Source organism: Uloborus diversus, chromosome 10 (genome assembly GCF_026930045.1).
Source record: "Uloborus diversus isolate 005 chromosome 10, Udiv.v.3.1, whole genome shotgun sequence".
In the NCBI taxonomy this organism is placed as follows: Eukaryota; Metazoa; Arthropoda; class Arachnida; order Araneae; family Uloboridae; genus Uloborus; species Uloborus diversus.
In genome coordinates, this window is record NC_072740.1 from 124,175,887 (window position 1) to 124,189,652 (window position 13,766).

At 32.9% G+C, this 13,766-nt stretch overlaps 1 protein-coding gene across 1 annotated transcript in view; it reads left to right on the plus strand.

Moving 5' to 3' along the window:
- LOC129231556 (solute carrier family 22 member 13-like) overlaps nucleotides 1–13,766 on the plus strand; it is a 123,293-nt gene that overhangs the window by 78,926 nt on the left and 30,601 nt on the right. The gene's annotated exons all lie outside the window — the stretch shown is intronic.

Sequence of the window (13,766 nt, forward strand, 5' to 3'; positions counted from 1 at the left end):
AACCAAAAATATACTAAAATAAAAATTAATATTAAAAAATTGTTTGCAGCTTTAAATAGATATATTTTTGATGAAATTAAAAATCATTGTTAAATGAAGTGTTCCTTAAAGTTTTTACTGTAAAAGGAGTTTTTACAGAAAAGTTACATTTTTTGAAGAATGACCCAAACAGGGTTTTTTTCCAACTTCGTTTTATGGTTACAAATATCATGCTATTTAGTTTATTAGAAGTTCGGTGTTGTAAAAAGACCTTCGCGATATCTTAATAGTGCTAGATCCAAACCGTGCAATAGTTCGCAGCGTCAGGCAAGGATTCCTACAGTATGTCCAGAGTGATCTTCCATTCCCTTATTCGGCAAATTTTGAGTGACGATTCGGCAAAATTATATCATTTGGCAAAATTATCACCATTCGGTGAAAATTGGAGTTTCATTAGGCAAAATTTTCATAATTTGGTAAAATTTGCAGTTTTATTAGGCAAATTGAGAATTTTCACCGTCCCAAACATTTTAGTTTGGGCTACCCCGGCTATGTCCTTTCGTGTTAGATCAGAGCCGTGCTCTAGAAGAAACCAAACTTGGCTGACCACACTGCCGTCTGTCTAAATTCCTGTACTTACACATATACACACACGTCTACAGCTTCGATAAAGAAAGCAGATTTTCGCTATCGTAAAATGTGTAATATTTTTAAAACTGTATCACAGCATAAGCAGTTGGGATATTAGTAAAGAAACCAATAAAAGTGGTCGTTAAATTACTAATTAATTACATTATTTTTATCAAAGTATTAAAGTCTGTTTTATTTTGGGAAAAACGTGCACCTTACAAAACGGCTTAATTTTCCTCCCTATCTTCTATAATTATAACGGAAAGGGATTTACAACGAAATGATTATAAAGTTCAATAATTGGGACATACTGAAAAACATTTTACAATAAATTCGCTAATTGAGCAGTTTTCTTAACACATTTTTTTTTCTTGAAACGAATAACAAAGCTGTAAGGTAGTCAATTAATTCTATGTTATTCCCGTAATCTGTGTATCTAATTACTGCTTTGAAAACTCTAACAGCTGAAGGAACTTAAATAGTGCCGGCAGTAAATTTTTTTCGTCCCTTAATTGCTCGTACACCGTGTCATAAACGCAGGTTTATCGGAAGTGAAACAACTAAGTTCAATTACTCAACCCAAGTTTAGTGTCGGAAGGTGAGATTAGCAAAGCGTTTCTTGCAAAAGTTGCAGAAAAAGATAACCAATCAATCGGTTGATAGTTATAAAATGAGTTTTATGTCTGCATAAAGAGAAGAAAGTTGAAGCTTATAAGAGGTTTGAGTGTAGTGTTGAAAAATTGGTTTGTGGAAATCTCGCTCAGAATGCAATCAAAATTTCAAATTGCTGGTAAAACATTGAGTTAAAATCTGGATAACCTTGATGGTTGATTCAGAATCTGATTGAGTTAAAATGAATCAATCCAAGTTTAAGGTCAAAAAAGGTGAGATTAGCAAAGCGATTCTTGTAAAAGTAGCAGAAAGAGAAAATCAATCAGTAGGTTATTAGTTGTAAAATGAGTTTTATGTCTGCGTACGGAGAAGAAAATTTAAGCTGATAATAATGAGAGGTCTGAATGTAGGGATAAAAAATTGGTTACTTGAAATCTCGTTGAAAATGCAGTAGAATTTTTTGCAATGTGGTTAAACGTTGGGTTAAAATCTGGTTGTGATGAAATTACTCAATCCAAGTTTAGTGTTTAGGAGAGATTAACAAATACTCAATATATTTGCTCAGGTGAGATAGATAGATAGATATGCTCTTTATTAAATTCGTTTCTTGAAATTTTAATAAAAATGCAATAAACCATTTTGTATGCTGGTTAAACGCTAGTTCAAAATCTGGTTTGTAAATTAATGGTTGGGCTGGAATCCTGGAACCTTGATGATTGATTTAGAATCTAGATGCGATAAAGATCAAGACGTGATAACCAAGTTTAGTGTTAAGTGAGAATAACAAATGCTTAATCCGATACGCATGGGTGTGATATGTTTATATAAGTATTTTTTATTCCCGGAATTTCAAACTTCGGCTTTTAACTTTTATGCACTTGAATATGATCAACCATTGTAAATCATAATATAAAGTATCAACTTTCTATTTAAAAAAACACGTACTTAAAAATTATGATTTGCATATGCTGCGAGTGTGACCGTACGAATAAAATTCAAATATTATTACCTAAAATATCCAGCCATGAAAATGGTGAAATTAAATGAACATAAAGCGTTTCTTGCAGAATTAGCATAATGAGATAAGCAATGTGTCAATTGTTCGTTATAAAATGAGTTTTATGTCTGCATACAGAGAAGAAAATTAAGCTCACTAGATTTTAAACGTTGGGTTAAAATCTAGTGAGAAAGTATGAAAAAATGCAGAAAGGTCATGACTGTTGGCATTTTGATTGCTGTTTCCATTAACAAGCACCATTAGTCATGATGTGAGTTTGGTAAGAATCGCGATAACATCAAATTAACATCATTTTTCCATTTTATCCCACTGTTTTTTATCATCTTAACATTTATTTGCGTCAAATAATTTGAAGATTCTTTTTTCTGGATATTAGAGAAACTTCGAACAGCCTTAGGCAAGTAACATGTTTAATTTTTTTGCAAGCATCAACCACTTATTACTAAAAAGCACCACCCCCATGTCCAATGAGAGTGGAGTGAAAAATGTCTCTCGTGTTTGGAAGCTACGCGTATCGTGTCTATTCATCGATAACAATCGCAATGGGGTTCTGTCGAAGTCACCACCGAGACGTGACGTGCAGTTAAAAGTTACACGTTATAGTCACTTGTGGTGACCTTTCAACATCGGATAAGGGCAGGATTAAGATAGCCACTTTCGTAGAATCTTGCGTGATGTTTGACCTTCGAAGCACGATAGCTAAATCGCTTAAGATTATAGCAGTCACCTACTGCTGCAGTAAAGGATCACTTCAGTCAAAGAATCCGACAGATTGGGATAACTTTACAACAAAGGGTTTGAAAGAGTTTATCTAGGTCGATAGCTTCACACATATTTAAGATCTGACCTCCTTCAGCTTTAATGTTACTATTATTTATTTTCGTGATTTCAGGATTTTATACAAATTCTAATTTTCAGGCAATCAGTCTTCGTGCATATGATTTGAAATTGACAAGATTTTGTTCTCCTCCACTCCCTATCTATTAGCGTAAAGCTGGTGGATTACGTTGCGGTGCGGATGTAGAGGTCATCAATCGTACCGATAAGGAACTATGCACGATTATTTAGTTTTAAATTATGTTTCAACTTAAAAATAAGTTATTTTCAGACATTCAGTCATAATTTATATATTTTTAATGTATATATTTAGAAATCGACGAAGTTATTTCCTACTCCACTCTTTCCCTAGTAGTATGAAGCTTGAGATTTACGTTGTGAATCGGTTATAAATGTCATCGACCGTATTGATAAAATACTAGGTACGATTATTTACATTTTTAAACTGTGTTCTAATTTAAAATTATAAATAATTTTTAGACATTCAGTGTTCACGCATAAAGTTTAAAATAAGCAATGATATTTTTTCCACCACACCTTCACTATTTGCATGACAATTTAAAATTATCTTGTGGTGCGGCCTAAAGTTCATCAATTGTATTGCCAAAGTACTAGGTACTTAAGTATTTTTAAATTGTGTTTCAATTTAAAGTTATGAATAAACTTTCAGACCTGTCTACGCGTATATATAGCTTGAAACTGTCAAGATTATTCCCTCCTCCATACCTACTTAACATAAAGTATGAAGATTACCTTGTGGTGCGGGCGTAAAAGTCACCAATACTATTGACAAGGTACTAGGCACTATTATTTATATTATATTACTGGTGATTTAAACCAAAATTTCTTTGAATTTCGTAATTACAGGTTATGGCAAAATTTATAGCCAGAAGAACCAAGTATAGTTGCATTCAAATACTCCAAATATAACGCTTTACATTTCATAGTTTCAAATGATTAATCAAACGTTTCTTCAATTTTTTAAGCAAAAATACAAATTAATGAACCAGGATTTGTTTTGATGTTTATTTCGGCAAACTTTGATTTGTGCGAAAAATCAAGTTATTCCTATCACAGTCTAGACCTATTAGTGAATTCCTAAATCACCGTTGATGTAAAAATGTGACTCAAAACAAAGGAGAGAAGACAAAATGTTTTGAATTCGTAAAAAGAACAGACGCAAAACAGGTTTCCTTGCGTTTAGAGTTACTTTTAGTAGAAGTATCATAGCGATAGTTGGACCCAATGACAGACGGCATGGTTTTGACTACAGTATCGGGCACTAGCAACTTTAATAGGTGGCGTAAGCTTAGTGATTTCCCATGCATATTAATTTTTCTTAACTTTTTCATATCATTAAAAAGGAGTGTCCCCCTCCCTGCTCGCTTCACTCGTCAACTGCCGTTCGCAACCTGCGGTGGCTGAATGACGCCTGCGCCAGGTGACAGTGGATAATTGTAATGCTTTTTTTCCTGGATGTCCTGTAGACCGTTTTTATCAATTCTTATCTCCAGCCCCTTAAGGTTTAAAAGGATGAGACAGAGCGGACTGGCTTTCCCTGGATGTCCTGTATCCAACGGTACCAGCATTGACCTATTAGACATTGACACTCCAGAGGAGACAGGGTTGCAGATATACAGACAAACATACGCACACTCACGGACGTACACAGGTTTAATATTGTAGATTACAGGTTTTCTGCAAACAGTGTGTCTATCAAGTCCTGTTCATTGTAATTCCTTAAAAATATATAACCTGCATAGAAAATCTGATTGACTTAGTTTTAGTCAATGTAATCGTGAGAGAAAGTAAAAATTTCCACTCTCACCAATACTTGTCATCACTTTGAAGGCTTTCCTTTATCAGAAAAAGGAGAAAATGGAAAACATTTTGTGCTCTATATATCTACAAATGCAAAATAAGCTACCATGTGTCTGAAATTACTTTTACTAAGTACTTTGGCGGTAATTGAACTCATTGACTGCTTAATAGCTTTGATTTCAATATCTGACACAATCAATTTTAATAAGCGGTATAAAATAAGCAATTTAACATGCATTTAAATTTTTCTTCACTTTTTGATACGCTAAAGGGCACTACGTGATTTCTGTAAACAATATTCTCACTAAGTGGTGGTTCTCTTACATTTTGAAAAAGGAGGCTACTTGCATGGAAAATATGACTGATTCATTTTCAGTTTAGAGAGTAATAACTTAAGCTTTCACCAAGGCTTGTTATTACTTTGAAGGCTTGTAAGGGCTCCCTTGTGAAGGCTCCCCATCATAAAAAGGAGCGAACGGGAAAGCAATTTGAATTTTACAAAAGAGCAGATGTAAAACAAGCCACCTTGCGTCTGGCATTACTTTTTGAAGAAGTGCTAACTCGGTAATTGGACTCGGTGACTTCAGTATCTGGCACTGATAATTCTGATAAGTGACGTAACTTTGACGATTTACCACGCATTTCTTTTTTTTCTCTTACTTTTTGATATCATTAAGAGCGTGGTATCTGTAAGCTATATGCCTAATAAGTCATGGTCATTATAATTCATTAAAAAAAGAATGAGAAGTTATAGAAAATCCTATTGAGTCATTTTCAGTCAATATAATCATGAGCGCAAGTAATAACTTCAGCTTTCTCCAAGGCATGTCATTACTGTAAAGGCTTGCCCCTATCAGAACATAAGGCCATGAGCTACATTCCTATTGCCTGATGACCGATTACTTGTTGCACCTATTATACAATGATGATGAAGTGGTTGAGTTTAAGATTCGGACGTGATACGACACCAGTCCCTCAAATTTTTGCTGTTGTAATTGATGAGATTGCTATTTATGCAAGAGCGTGCATATCATTAAGTATGTTAATGATGTGAAAAAGCGTTTTTATGTGTAAAAAAAGCGATAAACATTCTTAAACCATCTTCTTAAATCCATTATTGCAAATTCTTGCCTTCAGTCTTGCTCCCACCCTAAGTGATACCAATCGATCTGCGGAGGCGGAGTATTAACGCTTCCATTTTTTTTCCTCGAAAAGAAACTTTCATTTTTCATCCTCAAAGTAAACTTTCAGAAGAGTTTAAGCAAAGAATCGTGGGTGGTTTCTCTTCAGATGTTGCGCCATGGAACAGATCATGAATATCAAATGAGCTTCTCAAAATGCGTTTTGTTGCTTCTTGATGCATTGATCTGGACCCTCGAGCATAAAGTGACGCGAGTTAAAGCAAGTTCATTAAAGTTGATTGAACTGAGCAGGATTTTGGTAAACATTATATTTTTTTGTTAAATATGATTGTACAATAAAATTCTAGAAAAGTTAAATTTCATTTTTTTTTTAATTAATTTGTTTAGCTGCATTTATTCACAAAAATAAGTAGGGTCTGGTGGGGTAAAGTGGTCATAAAATCGTAGGTTTCCAACTTAGGTGGATAATAAATGCAACAAATTCTTTAAACACTTCAACTTTTTTGTTGTTATTTTACATTGCATTATTAAAGAACACGGTACATTGAATTTTAGGAAGAAAAGTATTGATTTTAGTAGTTTTATAGAACTTTCTTTTTCCTATGTTTTTATGACCACTTTACCCCATGGGGTAGGGGAAAGTGGTCATAGCATGGGGTAAAGTGGTCATAGTTAAAAATAGATGCAAAACCATTATAAAGAACCCTAATACTTGTATATTTCAGTTGCTTTTATAGTTACAAGTATATTCACGAGCACATGCGTGTATACACGAATATATACGTGTCGTGTTATACACGAGTAAACACATTCCTATATGAGTAGATACATGTATACATCGGATACATGCATGCACGTGTCTACTCAAGTATATACGTGTATATACGAGTATATAAGCATGTATACGTGATTACCTACAGGAGTGTATACGTGTCTACATGAGTACATACGTGTCACATGTATATACGTGTTACGTATATGTACGTGTCATGTGTATATACGAGTATATACGCGTATAAACGAACATCATATGCGCGTATGCACTTGTATCTCGAGAAAATACGTGCATGCTTGAGTATATATGTGTATAGTAGACGTATATACGCATATATAAGTGTACATACGTACATATACGAGTATACACGAGTTAATTCGTGGATACATCCAGTGCGTCTTTGTACGTGTCTACTTACGTATATATAATATGGAAGCACGAGTACATACGCACGTATACGTGTAAACACGATTATATACCTGTATAGACGTATATACGTACATTTACGTGTATACACCAGTACATGTATGTATACAAGAGAATATACGCTTATATACATGTTGGCCTACAGAGTGAATCTAAGCTCTTGGGCAAAATCAAAGGGGTGTGAGAGGGGAGGATAAGAAGCAAAGAATCATTAAGACGTTATAATCACTGACGCGCTACATGCACACGAAGCCATAAACTGATGGATGCAAAGCAGGGCACAAATTTGTTGCACAAAGATGATTTCACCTAACATTTTAGTTTTTAAGAAATATTTAGAGCAGTTGTTGAAAGTTACGGTCTGTAGTAGCTTTAATACACGTATCGCAACAAAGGCGCAGCGGCTGATGAAAGTTTTTCAAAAGTCTCGTTATTGCAACAGAGAGGGATCTGTGAATGCGACGCTTGTATTACAGCCAAAGGCCGCAAATTTCATCAATCGCTTTAAAACTTTCTTAAGTAATAAAATGTTGTGTAAAATTGTATTTGTGTTATATATATATATATTTGTGACTTTTTTGCATCCATCAATTTCTCACTTTGCGTGCATGTAGCGCGTCAGCATTGTGTTTGTGACCGTATTTCCTTATTGATTCTTGCTTTTTATTCTCTCCTCTAACACCTTTTAATAATTTGCTCAAGAATATAAACTCACCCTGTATATCTTTATATCACATGCTTGTTTGTATGTGTCTACTCGAGTACGTATGCGTATATGCGTGTCTACCTGAGTATATAAGTGTTCTTATATATACGAGTATAAGCGAGCATATACGTATATAGTAGAATGTATAGCTGTATGGATTAAAAATACTTACAGATACCCAAATACGTATTTATTGGCGCATTTATGTGAATACGTCTATGTACATGTCTACACGAGTATATATGCGTATATATACACATATACTCGTATATTTAACCCCGTTTACTGTAAAAAAATACATATTAAGTAAAATTAATATGTATCTTCCTTATACCTAAAGATTAAGTGACATTAGAAGAACAATATTCGTTAAGCCTAATATTATGACCACTTTACCCCATCTTACTTAAATTGTTTTAAAAAATTTTCTAAAATAGATTCAGCTAACTGCTAATGAGTAAGAGTTCTTGAGACATGTAGGAAGCTTCCTGTATAGTCAATCTGTTCCAAATTCTAACAAACAAAATTTCCCAAGAATGTTAAAATAGGTGTTTAGATTTTAAAATTTTTCATATTCACGCAAAATATTTTTTTTTTACCGAATTAAATTTTGCCAGTTGTAAAATTTCGTATTCAAAATGTAGTTTCTAACTGCCTTACTCTAAAGTAAAATTTTTACATTCATTCGAACATTTATTTCCAAGCTATAGCCATTTATTTGACGTATGACCACTTTACCCCATTGACCACTTTCCCCCACCAGACCCTATAATTTAACTGAGTGTTTTAAAGATCAATTTCATTTTGCGTTGCTGATTGTGTATCATATTAGAGCAGGGTTTCTCAACCTCATTCAACAAACGTACGTTTTTGCGTGTAACTAACGATATGTACTCTGAACAAAATGCTTTAGATTTACCAAAATGTGTTACATTAATTAAAGCTGTGAACTTTGAAGCTGTTTTATTACGAATAGATTATATTTATAATAGCAAGGAATTTTATTTTAATATACATTTCATTAAAGTTTTTATTTAAATAATTTATTGTATTGTAACCATGCATAAAATTCAGTTTTTGTGAATTGTATTTATGAAAATAATAAAGATATGTATTAAGTTATGTATAATCATACATAAAGTTAATAATTTTATGTATGCTTATAATAATTTGACTTAAATTACATTAAATTAATTTTTATTTTAATGTACAGTGAAACCTCCGAATAGCGGACAGTCAAGGGACTAGAAGATTTGTCCGTTATTGGGAGGTGTCCGCTATTAGGAGGAACTACTTAATTTACCTTTTTCAAAATGGGCTGTTGTTCTCTTTGTAGAACACAATCGAAACAATTGCGAAAGGTTTACTACATTTTACGTCAAGTGTAATTAATCTGTTTTTTCTTAATAAAGGTATACTGACAGCACACACTTGTCTTAAAAAGCATTTAATCAATTAAAGTAATCAGTTAAAACAGTTTGACATCTCTTTTTTGCATTACCAACGGCGGCGATTCGACGGAGCAACCCCCCTCCCCCCACCACACTTTTTTATGGTTAATTTATTTATTTTATCTCGAGTATCACTATTGCATGATGGACAGTTGGCAATATGACTTTGAATATGGGCAGATCTTTTTCATATCTAAAAATTAAACAATCCAACGAAACCACGGCGCCATAAAGCCGACTACTACCGGCGCCTGTCTGCTCAATTGCATATCCTGAGGAGAGCCCCAGTTAGAAAAAGCGCCCAGTTTCCTCTTTTTTTATCTTAACTTTTAACCCTTTTAATTTCAAGAAACAGTGATAAGGAAATGATGGGGGAGGGGGGGGGGGAATATCAGTTGTGGAGGATGAAAATCTTTGTAAGGCAAGCAGTTACTAAGATATTCTGTGAAAAGAAGAAAAAAACGGAAGTGCTACAATCGCAAGGGAAATTTTTTGTGAAATAACTGTCCGTTATTCGGAGTGTCCGTTATTCAGAGTGAATTACATGGAATGGCCTATATTGAGGGACTGGGACTTGCAAAAATGTCCGTTAATTAGAGGTGTCCGTTATTCGGGAGTGTCCGTTAAGGGAGGTTTCACTGTATATATATTTTTAATTTCTTATTGATATAATTATTGTATTATAATCATACATAAAACTTGAAACATCTCAGGACATAATTCGTGGGAATGCTGGGCTCAACTTGGCATATTAAGTTTAACAATGTGAATCTCCAGCTTGGTCTAATAAAAAAGCTTGGTCCGTAAATCATCTTCAACATTATAATTCTTAAATGAATTTTTGATCGGGTTTTCACAGATTCATTTTCATTTTGCTAATGTAAAAGTATCTATGGTAAAGATTAAGTGCTCTATTTAATGACTGTTGTATTATTTTAAAATTAATCACGTAAAAATACATTCCTCAAAGTTTTCCTTACATGCATTTTGATACAAATGTCTTGCAATAAAATGTTCTGTATAATAAACACATTACGAAACTTGTTTAACTTCTCTGATGGATTCATGAATAGTATACTATTTATCTAACAAATTATTTTATGAATTTTCACTTCGATTATTTTTATGAAAATCTTATTGTGATGGAGAATAACGAGGTAGAAAATTTATGCAAAAAGAAATTACGTCAAAACGTAACGAAGTTTCCATAAACACATCCGTTTAACAGTAGCCAATAATTAAATTTCAAAACAGTTAAATCAATTAGTAACCTTGAACAGACCTGAAAACTGTAACATGCCTATGTAAGAAAACCTTTTCGAACAAAAAGAAAGCAGTGATTGCTTTCAAACCTATTTTTAGAAATCCTTTTGATTAATGAAAGTGTAACTGGCACATCAAGAATGATAACGAAGCCAGATTTGATGCTACTGCCTGAATACTAATTAGCTACAGGAATTTGAGGATCTTGACTGGTAACGTGAACTTCAAAGTTTTTTTTTTTTCTTTTTTGAGGATTCTTGTTTCACCTACTCTTAAAACCATCTACTTTTTTTAGAGAATAAAAGTGAAAGTTTTAAATGAGATTTGAAACTGAAGTTGACACGATATATGTTAGGATGGACAGGGCAGTGTACATGGAAGGGAAAGGGCATCTTTTGGTCCGTGCCCCGAGTTTCAAGGAGGCCGTTTATATAACACTTAAAAGTTTGTTAGTAATTTAAACTGAGACTTAATCAAATAAGTAAGTACTTTTAACAGTTAAGATAAAGTATTGGTAGGTATAAGAAATTAAAGTTTTTTTGCTCGAGCTTTTAAATTTATTGCTTCCCATTGCATCGATTGTGAAAAAGAAGACATTTTTAGTTTTGATTTTATTAGTAGCACATTTGTAAGGTATGGGAAAAGATAGTCATAGTTTAGGGTAATGCTTGGTTCTATGGTTGTAGGGGACTCAAAGAACGGTATTTCTCTGTGGTCAAAAGTGATTAGCGTTCTTAACCGTAAGATATTTTTGGGTTCAATGTCTCCATTACTAACACCTATTCACTGACTTATCTTGTTCGAAAAAAATTGGAACTTTGCTGAGGGGTAATCGATTTTCTAGGAGCCCTCCCCTTTTTCAAATATCTTTTTTAGAGCCAAAGTTTGACTTTTATTTGAATATAAGAAACTTATGTATCATGATATGAAATATCAACTTTCTAGAAAAGTTCCTGCATTTAAAAAATAATGATTTGTAGGTGTTCAGTACGTACAAATCATTATTTTTTAAGTACAACTTTTATCAGGGGTGCCCATCCCTCCTCCAAGTTCAATGGCGTATATTCCCTCCCCCCCCCCCAAAAAAAAAATCTAAACCCTATTCCCCTTATTTATTTTTAGCTCTCTTTTTTATTTAATTTATTTTTTAAATATTTTTTATTTTTAATCTTAATATATATATAAAATGCTAATGTGCGTACGTAAAGACAGGGTTTTCTCTATCACCACCAATTCCAATCAACTTCTGCTTGGGGTTGTAAGCACCCCTTGGTCTCCTGGTGGGAATAAGGGAGTTTGGTCGCGGTGGGTGGAAGTGGGTGGTAAAAATGTGAAAAAGTGTATGTCTGTCCTTTTCTAACTTATGAGAACTACGAGAAAGTTCATAAAATTTTAGGAATAGTCTAGAAAACTCCAGAATGTGTGCAACTGTTACAATCGATCTAGAATGTTCTAGAATATTCTCAATATTTCTAGAATGATCTAGAAAGTTCCAAAACATGCGCAAACGCTGCAATCGACTAAGAATGTTCTAGAAATTTCCAGAATGATTTAGAAAGTTCTAAACGGTTCTAGAATGATCTAGAAAGTTCTAAAAGGTTCTAGAATGATCTAGAAACTTCCAAAATGTCTGTGAACGTTATAATTGACTTAAAATGTTCTAGAAGGTTCTAGAAATTTCCAGAATGATCTAGAAAGTCCTAAAAGGTTCTAGAATGATCTAAAAAGTTTCAAAACGTCTATGAACGTTATAATCGACTTGGAATGTTCTAGAAAGTTCCAGAAATATCCAGAATAATCTAGAACGTTCTAAAAAATTTTAGAATGATCTAGATAGTTCTAAAACGTGGAAAACTGCTAAGATCTATTTATAATCTTCTATACTGTTCTGGTACTAGAAATTTCGATATTCGATGGTATATAAACCAAAAGTCAGTAATTTTTTGTCAGTTGAATCGTGCTTACAGTCGCGCAAAGATTGATTGAGTCACGAGTGAACAGTGATCATATAAATTCAAGTGATTTTGACAAGTGAGAAAGAACAGACTACTTGATTATTCCAGATTGTTCTGGTACTAGAAATTTCAATATTCGATGGTATATAAACCAAAAGTCGGTGATTTTTCGTGCTACAAAATAACATCATCGAAACCAGTATAATGACTGGTAAAGACAAAGGACAAATAGTATTTATACCACGGATACCTTTAATATCAAATGGATTGCCTTTTACTTTTAAACGCTTACAATTCCCGGTGAAGCTGGCTTACAGCGTTACTACCAACAAAGCACAGGGTCAAACATTTCAAATCTGTATCGTTGACTTAAAGGAACCATGATTTGCGCACGGCCAATTGTACGTTGCGTGCTCACGAGTAGGATCACCTCGAAGTTTGTTCATTTACAGTCCGGACAATAAAACTATAAATGTAGTCTATAATCAAGTATTGTAAAAAGAAACTAAAAAGTGTGAATGTATAATAGTATGTAATATATATATATATATATATATATATATATATATATATATATATATATATATATTTGTCATATGTTGTATGTTCAATATAGTATGTAAATAATTATAAAAATAAAACATTACTTTTCAATTTACTTAGATGTTTCGTATTTTAACTTATATTTATTTCAATTAATTAATTATTTAATTAATTTGTTATACTCTCTATACATCGCATGTTTAATGGTCGACCAAGTCTCTCAATATTTAGAATAGAAATCTATATTATCTACGTTAAAAACGGAATTCTTAAATATTTTATGTACCATTAAACATGCAATGTATTTTAACCCGAGTAACGCCGGGTTTTGCAGCTAGTTAATTATATTATTTATTTTTAATAATTGTAATAATTATTGTATTATTTTATTAGAAAAGTTCTCACTTTGAATGACATACACACACACACACACAAACTAAAAAAATAAATGAAATATAAGAAAACAGAATAAAATTTAAAAATTTCTTTCATTAATAATAAATCAAAATAAATATATTTAAATAAGCAAATAAAAAAAAATTAAAATATCCCCCCCCCCCAAAAAAAAATATGGCGCAGCTTGCACCATAATCCCTCCCCCTCCGTCC